Source organism: Apium graveolens, chromosome 4, assembly GCF_009905375.1.
Source record: "Apium graveolens cultivar Ventura chromosome 4, ASM990537v1, whole genome shotgun sequence".
Classification (NCBI taxonomy): Eukaryota; Viridiplantae; Streptophyta; class Magnoliopsida; order Apiales; family Apiaceae; genus Apium; species Apium graveolens.
This window is the reverse complement of record NC_133650.1, coordinates 79367018-79379101: the sequence shown is the minus strand read 5'-3', so window position 1 is coordinate 79379101 and position 12084 is coordinate 79367018. Positions and strand designations below refer to the sequence as shown.

Below are 12084 nucleotides of genomic sequence, written 5' to 3'. Positions count from 1 at the left end.
CTTTACTAGAACACACAAAACAAATTCTAAACTTATAGTCAATAATCAAAAAAAACACAAAAGTCAAACATATCAAATAATCACACAAATAAATGCCCTAAATCCAAAATAATTTTCTAAGACCTATACGATAGTCTAAAGGATCGCATCCTAGGGAATGTACTAGTCCCATACCTAATACACTCCGAAGGACAGCCTGCTCTGATACCAACTGTAACAACCCGCACTTCCGGACTATTAAATTCTAAATCGAAAACTAAAAATAAAATATATTATTACTCGATAATTCTAATAGATCACGAAATTCAAAGCAGCGGTCAAACTCAATAATCAAAATCATAAAAATAGAGACGCAGCTCCACAAATCCGATAATAATTGTCTAACAGATAATTAAATTTATTCTCTAAAAACAAAATCTTTATTCTAATTCAAATAGCACAAACGAAGCAGCACAGATCTCCACATAGTTCTCATTCCTTAATCTTAATATGCTCCAAATTCCGAACCTGAAATGTTAAAAGGGGTGAGCTACACAGCTCAGCAAGTACAAATTGACTAACTTTTAAACAGAAAAACAATGGGTGTTTTGATAAAACGATTTTTCTTAAAACAATAATAATTTTGTAAAACATTTTCTAAAATAAATCCAACCCAAAGTTTTATATTTTAAAATTCAGAATTTAAAACAGAACAGAGCAGAATTTATAACAGTACAGATTTTATAACAGATCTGAGCAGAATAAAACAGAACGAAACGATAATTCTTATAAATACCACAGTCTTGATCTACGGCCACACTTTGCCAGTAGCCGGCATCTAATTCTTATTCTTATTCTTTATACCACACTTTGCCAGTGGTCGGCATCTAAAGTTCAATAATTACGCGCCCTTAATAGGTATCTAAAGTTGCACACTTGTGCGCCTACTAAGGGTATCTAAGGCTAGTTCCGGAACTATAGCGTAAATTACGAACGGTTCGAAAACGTAGAGACTGGGTTCTAAAATTCACAAATACTTATATCTTATAATTTCGAAATCAAAGTTTTTATATCTTATATGAAATTAAAAACAGAACTGAAATATCTTTTCGGAAATTTAAAAGTAAGTCAAAAGGTACTTACCTCAAAGCCTGACCAGATCTGAATTTACTCTTTTTGACCCTCTAAACGATATTTTCTTGAAAAACACGAAACACGAAAGCTGAAGATAACGAAAAGACCTTTCTGAAAAGTCCAGAATCACTGAATTCTGACTTACGATGAATTTTCTACGAATTTTACAAGACAGCTGATTTTTGCTGAGAAAGTCCTACGAATTTTAATGATAAAAACAAGGAATACGAATATGGTGTATTTATAACGATACAAAACCCTATATCTCAACTAGGAAATAATAATATTTCCTCCTAAAGATTTACAACCTCTCCAAGTAAATTCCATAAATAAAATATTTAATACACACAATTACCTAAACTAAAAAAATTTCGATTTTCTAAATTATTCTTACACTTATTTCCACAAATAACAAATCTTTTCACAAATCAACTACCTTGCACAAAATGTTTTCAGAATATTCTAATTTTAAAATATTTATCTAGACAAATTAATATCTAATTTCTAATAAATAAATTAAAAATAAAATTACGAATTTTACATTAGACCATTACAGATTCCTAAGTCTGTAAAACAGATCCTGGTAAATGCTGATCCTGATACTTATAGATCTGTTTACTCTGATGTCCAACCAACTCCAAACACCCAAAATCCATCAACCTCAGTACCTACCTCTCATTCTACTCAACCTACCCTCAGAACATATCTCAAATCCTATCTCTCCACTTCACAGACTGCTCGACCTTCATCTTCAGCACCTACTGTGAAATCTTCATCTTCCAAGCCAACGAGGACAAAGAATGTTCCTCAAACATCTCAAAAGAGAAGGAGGATTGCATTGAGCGATGAATCTGATTCTGAGGAACCGGTTCCTGCTAGAGAACCTGTTGTTTCTGAAGCTGAGAAAGAGATTTCTCAGAAGGATTCTGAAATTGGGGGTTCTAGGCTTCTCAAGAGGCTTAGACGAATGACAGTTCCTGAAACTCCCAAGGAATCCAAATCAACAAGGAAGTACAAGAAACAGAGGGCACAAAGGCCAGTTTCAGATGATGAAGAGGAAGTAGCTAAGGAAGGGGATCAGGAATCTCTGATCTCACAAGACAAGGAATTTGCTCCAGTCACTTCTTCTCCATCAACTCCATCTCAGGAAGCTGTATCTGACAAGGCTAACTCACCATCTGTGTCTCTTGTTGATCCAGGCACAAGTGTTGATATTGATGTTCAACACTTGGTTGTGTCTGAAGTATTTCTCTTAGAAGCTCCAACAGCAAATAATCCTTCCCCAACACCTGTTACTGATGTTGTTCAAACTCCAGAGTTATTAACAACACCTTCTCTGCATCAAGATGCTGATGATCAGACTTTAGGTGAGCATCAGGATATGGCTGTTGATCAGAACTTAGTATCAGATCAGCAATTAGAGGATGCTGAAGCCTCCATTGCTACTCACACTGTTGTCTTATCAGAAGATACTGATTCTTTAAGTTCTGATGCTGCAAATGCTGGAGATACTGGTGAAGCTTCTCCAACTGTAGATGCTGATGAAGCAGGTCCTTCCGGACATACTCCTCAACAGACTCTTCCTAAGTCTGAACTGGTAAAGAAGTTTGTTACCGGGGGATGCACCAGTACCTTGGAGTGAAACTCCTGCAGGTCAGGAGTGGACTAAGGAATGGAACTCAGTTTCATGTGTTCCAACTACAATACATCTTGCTGAGCACTTGACTAAAGCTGATGAAATGTTAAATTTTGATGATTTAAAAACTCATCTTAGAGTCACTGCATTGAGTACTAAACATCTACAAGGTCTTCATTCAACTACTCATGCAGAGCTACACAAGATTCAGGAGAACTTTATCAAACAAGAACAAGTTTGGAAAATTGATAAGAAAAAGTTCTTTCAACCTACCATTGACAGGATTGCTTATATTGAGAAAACTCAAGAGAAACAACAAGCTCAGATTGATGAAATTCTGACAAATCAAGCTTCTCAGCAATCGCAACTTACTGAAATCCAATCCTCAGTGGAATTACTTATCTCTCTTTTACTACCTGCTGATGCCAAAAAGGGGGAGAAGGTAATTAAGTCCAAATGCAACACTAACAAGACACTGCAAGGAAAGGATGATGGAAATGATGATCGAGGATACTCTGGAATGGGTAGCGGTCATAGTCAAGGTAGAAGGTTTACATCAAGACAAGCTAGTCACAGGACAAGTTCTGATACTGGGAAAAGAATAAGTTCTGCTGCTGGTAAAAGGATAAGTTCTGATGAACTTCTAGATCTTGATGAGGAAATGTCAAGACAGTTATTTCTTCAAGAAAATCTAGGAATGGACTTGGAAAGTTTAAAGGAAGAAAAAGCTAGACTTAAATCAGAGAAAGTCACATCTAAATCTGAAGCTTCTGGTAAAAATTCACTTCCAAAACTCAAAGGCATTGTGATCAAAGAAAGGACACATACTGAAGCAACATTGGCTAGATCACAACCACAGATAGATCCAAGATCCAAGGGTAAAGAAAAGGTTGGTGAACCCATCAAGGTTTATGTACCTCCTGAGGAAGAAGAAATTACTGATGAAAAGGATGATCTTTCTCTGACTTCAAGAAAAGTTCTTAAAACAACCTCTGACATGGCTCAAGTTGTTCAGAGTCAAGAAATTGTAAGTTCTGATATTCAGAAGAAGCAAGTAACCTCTGACAGATGTCAAGTTAACTTGATATCAGAAAATAGATTAAAGACACTCCTACCAGGATTCACTAAAGCAAAACAGACTCAATCTTTGAAGACTACTGCAAGTGGTTTTGAAGCAAGAGTAGTTACTGGAAAGGAAGCTAAAGATAAAACTGGATTGGGAAGTGCTGATGAAAGAAGAGTACACAACACTACCAATGATCCAACTTCCTTGAGTGAACCAGGTATTGGAGCAACTCCTGAGAGATTGAATCAACTGGAATCTGTACAGATGGTTTACCATACCTACTTGAAAGAATACATCATGTTGTATTTCATGACAGATGGTAGGGTTTATCATATAAGACAAAATGCCATTCCATTGAAGTATTTTGAAGAATTGGAGCATGTACTTTTCTTACTTCAAGTGGATGACAAAATAACAGAGACTGCTGCAAACTACTTAAAAGAACAGATTCAGAGACAGAAAAGGCTTTATTCTGTTAAGTCTGACAGCATATATGTTCCAAAGTACAGAGATCACAATGGTGATATTATTGATATGAAGCCTAATACTGCACAGATCAGAACATATCTTGGTATTAAGGGACTTGAATTCAATCTGGAGTCTGACAAAGCTTATGTCATAAGACTAGATCAGGAGTTGAGAAAAGCAAAGATCAATGATCTCAGAGCTGCAATCTTTCAAACTGGTGAAGATACCACAGAGCTTAAAGATGTCAAAAGGAGAATGATTGATGAACTAAGATATGCTGAGAAATGTTTGTTGAAGAACTATCTCAGAACAACTCCTGATATCAGGGAGATCAGAAAATGATGAAGCCAAGTCGAAGATCTACAACTGCTTAAATTCTGATATTTATACAGACTGAAGTTGTTATCAGAAGTTGAAATTGGTAAAAGCTTTAAGGACTATAAGTTGTAGATATCTAGTCTAATTCTCATGCATTTGTACTTAATATTTTTGACATCATCAAATATCTGTTAAACTTGTATATTATGTTAATTTACAAGTTGGGGGAGATTGTTAGATATATTTGATAATGCCATGGCTAATATGTTTTATGTTTAGCTTTCAGATCTTACTTGAACAGGATAAATCAGTACTTAACTGTTGATCAGTACTTATACTGGAAGTCAGGACTTAAGGATATCAGTACTTATGTTATCAGGAGATAATCATCAGAAGATAAATATCAGAACTTAAGTGCTGAAGGACAATCAGATAAGGACAGTAGCTGATTAAAGGAAAGAAGATCAAGATAAACATAAGAAGAGATATGCATGAAGAGGGAATTCTATAAAGAATGGAATACTTGGAAGAAAAGATATCTGATTGATATATTTTAGGAAGCAGAATTATATTCCATATCAATTAGCGATTATCTTGTAACTGTGTAGTATATAAACACATACATAGGGTTTACACTAAAAGTGTTATCATTATTAGAGAAGATTATTCATTGTAACCCTAGCAGCTCTCGTGATATTTGTTCATCACTGAGAGGTAACAGTTCCATACTGTAACAGAGTTTATTGTTTCAATAAAGTTTGTTTTCTGTTACTTAAGTTCTTAAAGTTCGATTTGAGTGTACTATACACTGTATTCACCCCCTCTACAGTGTGTGTGACCTAACACTGTGGGTTGAGATTTGGTTAGGGTCTCAGATCTAAGAGTCACATGCTTCACTTTCTTGATTTCTCTAGTCTTTTTTTTCTTTAGCTTGTTGACGATTGGAAAGTTTAGTTCAGGAATTGGAAAACTATCCCAGTCTACTGGCTCGTCCTTTGGAATTATGGGTTCACCATGAATATTCCTTGTTGGATCCACCACCTTGAATTTTTCAAATACCATTGAGGGTTTTGATATCTGAGTTGAAGTTGTAGACTTTTTGGGAATGTAGTCTTCCATTTCCTCATCACTGAAGTCCAATTTTCTTTTGGAGTGGAGCTTGTATCTGAATCTTCTTTTCTGTTGTGGTTTCTGTTGCATTTTCTGATCTTGAGGTTCAGCAATCACAGATGTTTGTGCAGAAATCTCAGTTGTAGTCTTAACAGCTTGAAGTTTGGCAAAGATAGCAGCTTGCTCCTTCTTTTGTTTGAGCTTCTTAGCATCTAAGGCAGCTTACTTCTTTTCTTGACTGATTCTTTCCTTCTCTTCCTTTTTAGCTTCTACAAACTGAGGGTGTCCAGCCACCACACAGATTTCTTTACCATTTCTGTAAATCTTGGCAATTCTTCTTTTAAGTGTTGAATCAGCTGGATCTTTGAAAAATACAATTGACCTAGCCAACAGCTTCTTCTCATCTGGCCTAGGTGTTTCATACACAATATCCATAGGATTTTTGTCTGAAAACTTTGAGTAGTTTCTTTTAGGCTTCATGATCAGATTTGCCTTTGAAGATTTGATGCAAGATGTTTGGCCTTTTTCCAGATAATTCATACTCATTTCATTCACAGAAATATTCTTGACTTGAGAGTGATGAGTGAAGATTTTGTCTGGTTTCTGAATTGGCCCAAACTTCTGTTGAATTTCTGCATCTATCTTTCTCTATTTCTCATCTAGTTCCTTCTCCACAGCTGCAACATCAAGCATCTTGCAAATTAACTTTGACTCAAGCTTAACAACTGCTATTTGGATCAGATCAATGTTGTCCAATACTGGTGACTTTGGCAGAGTAATTTCTGGAACAATTACTTGGATGATTTGTACATTTACCACATGTCCCCCCTCACTAGTTGGCTCTGCTTAACTGTCTTGAGATAATGATTTCTCCCCCTTTTTGTTATCATCAAGTAGAGTAGAGGAAGAAGATTGTGCAACCACCAGCTTTTACAACAGTTGAGTTTGATGTGCTTGATGTAGATGAATAACTGTTAGAGAAGCTTCCATAGTAGTCATCCTTTTATCCAAGGAATCCATTTTAGTGGTAAGATCAGAGTTCTTCCTTAGCTGTCTCTTAATATCAAGCATTGTTGCTTCTGGAAGTTTAGCATCCAATCTTTCAGAAATATCCTTCTTCACTTGATCAATCTCAGTCTTGATAGAAGTGACATCCTGATTGTGTTGAAAGCCTTGGATTTGATGCAATTGTAAAGAATTGAGATGTGCCTGTAAGAGCTTCTTGGTGCTAGAATTTATTGTGGCTTGAAGAGCATTACGTGTGTCTTGAATTTGATGGATGAGAGTTGTTTTGAAGAGTTGAATATCACAGTCCTTGGAGAATGCCCATGATGGCAGGCCAGATCTAGAGCTGGTGCCTGCTTCTCCCCTATGTCCATGAGCTCTTCACTATCATCACCATCATCTCCAAAGAAATCTGTAGATTCACCAGTACCATAGTCAACCTGATAAATGGCATTTTATACCACTTAGAATATATTAAAATGGCTTAAATTGGTGCCTTAAAATCAAGTATTTTGTGTATTTGATGCGTTTTTCTAGTGTTTATGCATTTCAGGGTATTAGTTGCATTTTGGAAGAGTAATCATTAAGAATAAGCCTTGGCATGTTTTCACCATTGCGAGAGGAAAGAAAGGGGCAGATTACGGCGAAGAAACGGAGCAAACTCAGGAATTTTCCAGTAGGGTCCTGAGCGCCCGCTCAGCTATGCTGAGTGGCCGCGCAGAAAGCTGAGCGCCCGCTCGGCTATGCTGAGCGGCCGCGCAGGGTCGGGAAAAATAATAAATTGTTTTAGACTTCTACTTCTGTTTGGCTTCCAACTTCTATGTAATCTGAGTTTTATGGGACTATTATATAAGTAGATTTGGAGACGTTTTCACGAGAGGTTGGATCGTGGTATTAAGCAAGGAGAAAAGGAGATAAGAAAAAAGACCGTTTTAGCACACATCAACGAAGAGGAAGCATATATTTTCTTGTGATTCTTGTTTCGTTGTAGCGTTGGATGCTAGTGTTCTTACTTTGAACCTATTACTCTTGTGACGTACTCTGATTTAATATAATTAGTTTAGTTATTATTTTCTTTTATTTCTTTATCATGATTTCATATGAACCCATGACGGCGATAAGTGCTATTATGGGCTAATCGTGATCATGGGGTTGCAATGGATTTACTATGGAATTGTTTAGTTAATTGTTTAATACTTTAGTGTATGATGATTGTATGATATATAGTATTGGTTGTGCGTATTTGTCTTATGTGCGTCGCGAACATATAAGATAGGGTGTTAATCTCTTGTGAAGCGACGGCGGATCTTGAGATTTAGAACTTGCCATGCTAGCATAGGTTCATATACGGTGTGCATGATTAGTGGGTAACTCTAACAGTTTTATTCGCCCTGTGTAATCAAAAGGAATAACTTGTGCTTAAATCGTTGTGTTGTCAATTTCTGTAGACATATAGGAACTCAACATAATTGATGCCTATTCAACTTCTATCTTAATTGTGGATGCTTGGTAGAATGGTATTAGTACAATGAAAGTTGGCTTTTATCAGTTTCGTGTTATTCGATTAATATCATCACTGTCACATGCTAAAGGTAATAACAATAACTATTAAAGGAAGTAGTAATGAAGTTGTGATCTCATGAGTGTTTTAATATTATTAATTTGAAGTGTTAACTAAGTGATTAATTAAGTAGTTAATTATAGTTAAAATTTAGTCAACAATTGTAAGTGTTAGTGTCTTAACATTGAGAAGTAATCATACATTGGTGCGCGAGTTTAATTAAACAATAATTAGTCCGAGTCTCTGTGGGAACGAACTAGAAAGTATTCTATATTACTTGGGAACGCGTATACTTGCGTGAATATTAGCGCGTGTTTTCGCCCTAACAAGTTTTTGGCGCCGCTGCCGGGGACTCGGCGTATTTGTTTAGTTTATGTACTTACCATCATTGGTCATTAGGACTCAGTGATTAGGACGTAGTTGTTACTTATTGTTTTCGGTTGTGTTTCAGGTACTTTAGCGAGCGTTTATGCAAACTCGTTCTCGTACTCGCAAGAGGACTTTAGATACAGCTGAGGAGACAGACGAAGTTCTTGATATTCTGGAGAAGATAGATTTTGAAGATTCAGATTCAGGAACTGAGCAGAAAGAACCAGTAAACATGGGTGATCGTATTGTTCAGGCTGATCCAGCTCTTATGGACTTTTCTCGGCCTAAAATTGATGACATTCAGTCAAGCATTCTTCATCCGGCTATTCAAGCTAACACCTTTGAAATCAAGCCGGGCACTATTCAGATGGTGCAGAATTCTGTTTCTTTTGGAGAACCTGCGACTGAAGACCCCAACATGCACATAAGGAATTTTGTCGAGATCTGCAGTACTTTCAAGTATAATGGCGTGACTGATGAGGCTATCAAGCTGAGGCTTTTCCCATTCTCACTGAGGGACAAAGCTAAGGACTGGTTACATTCTGAACCAGCTGGGTCCATCACTACTTGGCAAGATCTTGCGCAAAAGTTTCTGGTGAAGTTTTATCCGATGGCAAAGACTGCTGCTATGAGGAGTGCTCTTACTCAGTTTGCGCAGCAACCTACAGAATCTATGTGCGAAGCTTGGGAACGCTACAAGGAAATGTTGAGGAAGTGTCCACATCATGGAATGCCCGATTGGATGGTGATCACTGGTTTCTACAATGGTTTGGGGGCCCAATCTCGGCCCATGCTCGATGCAGCAGCTGGAGGCGCCTTATGGGCTAAAAGCTATACTGAGGCTTATAATCTTATCGAGACTATGACTGGAAATGAGCATCAAAACCCAACTCAGAGGATGATGCCTGGAAAGGTAGCAGGTATTCTGGAAGTCGACGCAGCCACCGCTATTGTAGCGCAACTTCAAGCGCTGTCAATGAAGGTTGATTCTCTGGCTACATATGGAGTTAATCAAATAGCTATGGTTTGTGAGCTTTGTGCAGGTTCTCATGCTACAGATCAGTGTTCTCTTGTCAATGAATCTGTTCAGTATGTGAATAATTATCAGTGATAACAACAGCCTGTGCCAGCTACTTATCATCCTAGTAACAGAAATCATCCAAATTTCAGCTGGGGTAATAATCAGAATGCTATTCAGCCACCATATCAGCAAGGTGTGAGTAAACAGTTTAATCCACTTGAATTCCAGCAAACACAGCAGTATGCTCAAAGGCAATCATATCCTCAACAGGGAAGTGCAGCTGCACCTACTAGTGCTGATTTTGAGGAACTTAAGCTATTATGCAAGAGTCAGGCGGTTTCTATCAAGACCTTGGAAAATCAAATCGGTCAAATAGCCAATGCAGTGCTCAATCGTCAACCTGGCACACTTCCCAGTGATACGGAAGTACCAGGTAGGAAGGAAGCTAAAGAGCAAGTTAAGGCTATTACCTTAAGGTCTGGGAAAGTTGCTGATGCTGAAAAGGCAAAAGAAGGAAAAGCTGAAATTAGAGATGAAGAATCTAAGCAAAAGGAGAAAGCGGCGGAACCAAGGAAGACTACTATTGAACACACTCTACCTGAGGGTAATACAGGGGAGAAACAGCTATATCCTCCACCATCTTTCCCTAAAAGATTGCAGCAACAAAAGCTGGATAAACAGTTCGGTAAGTTTCTAGAGGTTTTCAAGAAACTTCACGTCAATATACCTTTCGCTGAGGCGCTGGAGCAAATGCCTAGTTATGCTAAGTTTATGAAGAGTATTCTTTCAAGGAAGGTGAAACTGGATGACCTTGAGACCGTTGCTCTCACGGAAGAATGCAACGCTGTTCTGCAGCAAAAGTTACCTCCAAAACTGAAAGATCCAGGTAGCTTCACCATTCCTTGCACCATTGGCAAGTTGACTTTTGACAAGTGCCTTTGTGATTTGGGAGCAAGCATCAATCTGATACCGTTGTCGATCTTTAAAAGTTGGATTTGCCTGATCCAAAACCCACATACATGTCTCTACAATTGGCTGATCGTTCTATTACTTACCCAAGGGGCATAGTGGAGGATGTGCTAGTCAAGGTGGATAAGCTTTTCTTTCCTGCAGATTTTGTTATTCTGGATTTTGAGGAAGATAAGAAGATTCCCATAATCTTGGGAAGACCTTTCTTGGCTACTGGTCGTGCCTTGATAGATGTGCAGAAAGGTGAACTTACTATGCGGGTACAAGATCAGGATGTGACCTTCAACGTATTCAAGGCAATGAAATTCCCTACAGAAGATGAGGAGTGCTTAAAAGTGGATGTGATTGATTCTGCGGTTACTTCGGAACTCGATCGCATGCTAATGTCTGATGCATTGGAAAAGGCCTTAGTGGGGGATTTTGACAGTGATGATGAAGATGGCAATGAGCAATTACAATATCTGAATGCTTCTCCCTGGAAGCGAAAGCTGGACATGCCGTTTGAATCTCTTGGTACTTCTGACCTCAAGAATGCTGAAGGAAAGCTCAAACCATCAATAGAGGAAGCACCTACCTTGGAGCTCAAGCCATTATCTGAACACTTGAGGTATGCTTTTTTAGGTGATGCATCTACTTTACCTGTTATTATTGCATCTGACCTTTCAGGTAGTGAGGAAAACAAGCTCTTAAGGATTTTGAGAGAATTCAAATCGGCTATTGGATGGACCATAGCAGACATCAAGGGGATCAACCCTTCATATTGTATGCATAAAATTCTGCTAGAGGAAGGTAGTAAGCCGACCGTTGAACAGCAGCGCATACTTAATCCTATCATGAAGGAGGTGGTGAAGAAAGAAATTCTGAAATGGCTAGATGCAGGCATCATTTATCCTATTTCTGACAGTTCTTGGGTGAGCCCCGTACAATGTGTACCTAAGAAAGGAGGTATCACTGTGGTAGCAAAAGAGAAGAATGAGCTCATCCCTACTCGAACAGTTACAGGATGGAGAGTATGCATGGATTATCAAAAGTTGAACAAAGCCACGAGGAAGGATCACTTCCCTGTTCCATTCATTGATCAGATGCTTGACAGGTTGGCTGGTCATGAGTATTATTGTCTTCTGGATGGCTATTCAGGGTATAATCAGATTTGTATTGCACCAGAGGATCAAAAAAGACTACCTTCACTCGTCCATTTGGCACGTTTGCTTTTCACAGAGTTTCATTTGGGTTATGTGGCACCCCGACCACTTTTCAGAGATGTATGATGGATATATTCTCTGACATGATAGGAAATAATGTCGAGGTGTTCATGGACGACTTCTCCGTCTTTGGACATTCGTATGATGAATGTTTGAATAATCTTCGTGTCGTACTCAAAAGGTGCGTGGAAACTAATTTGGTGCTCAATTGGGAGAAATGTCATTTCATGGTGCGTGAAGGCATTG

The 12084-nt window shown here is 38.1% G+C and overlaps 1 non-coding gene across 1 annotated transcript; it reads right to left on the bottom strand.

The window, feature by feature from the left end:
• Positions 1 to 9271: 9271 nt before the first annotated feature.
• Positions 9272 to 9378, bottom strand: LOC141722475 (small nucleolar RNA R71). The gene has a single exon (XR_012575495.1). It is a non-coding gene; the product is annotated as a small nucleolar RNA R71 (small nucleolar RNA).
• Between the last annotated feature and the right edge of the window lie 2706 nt (positions 9379 to 12084).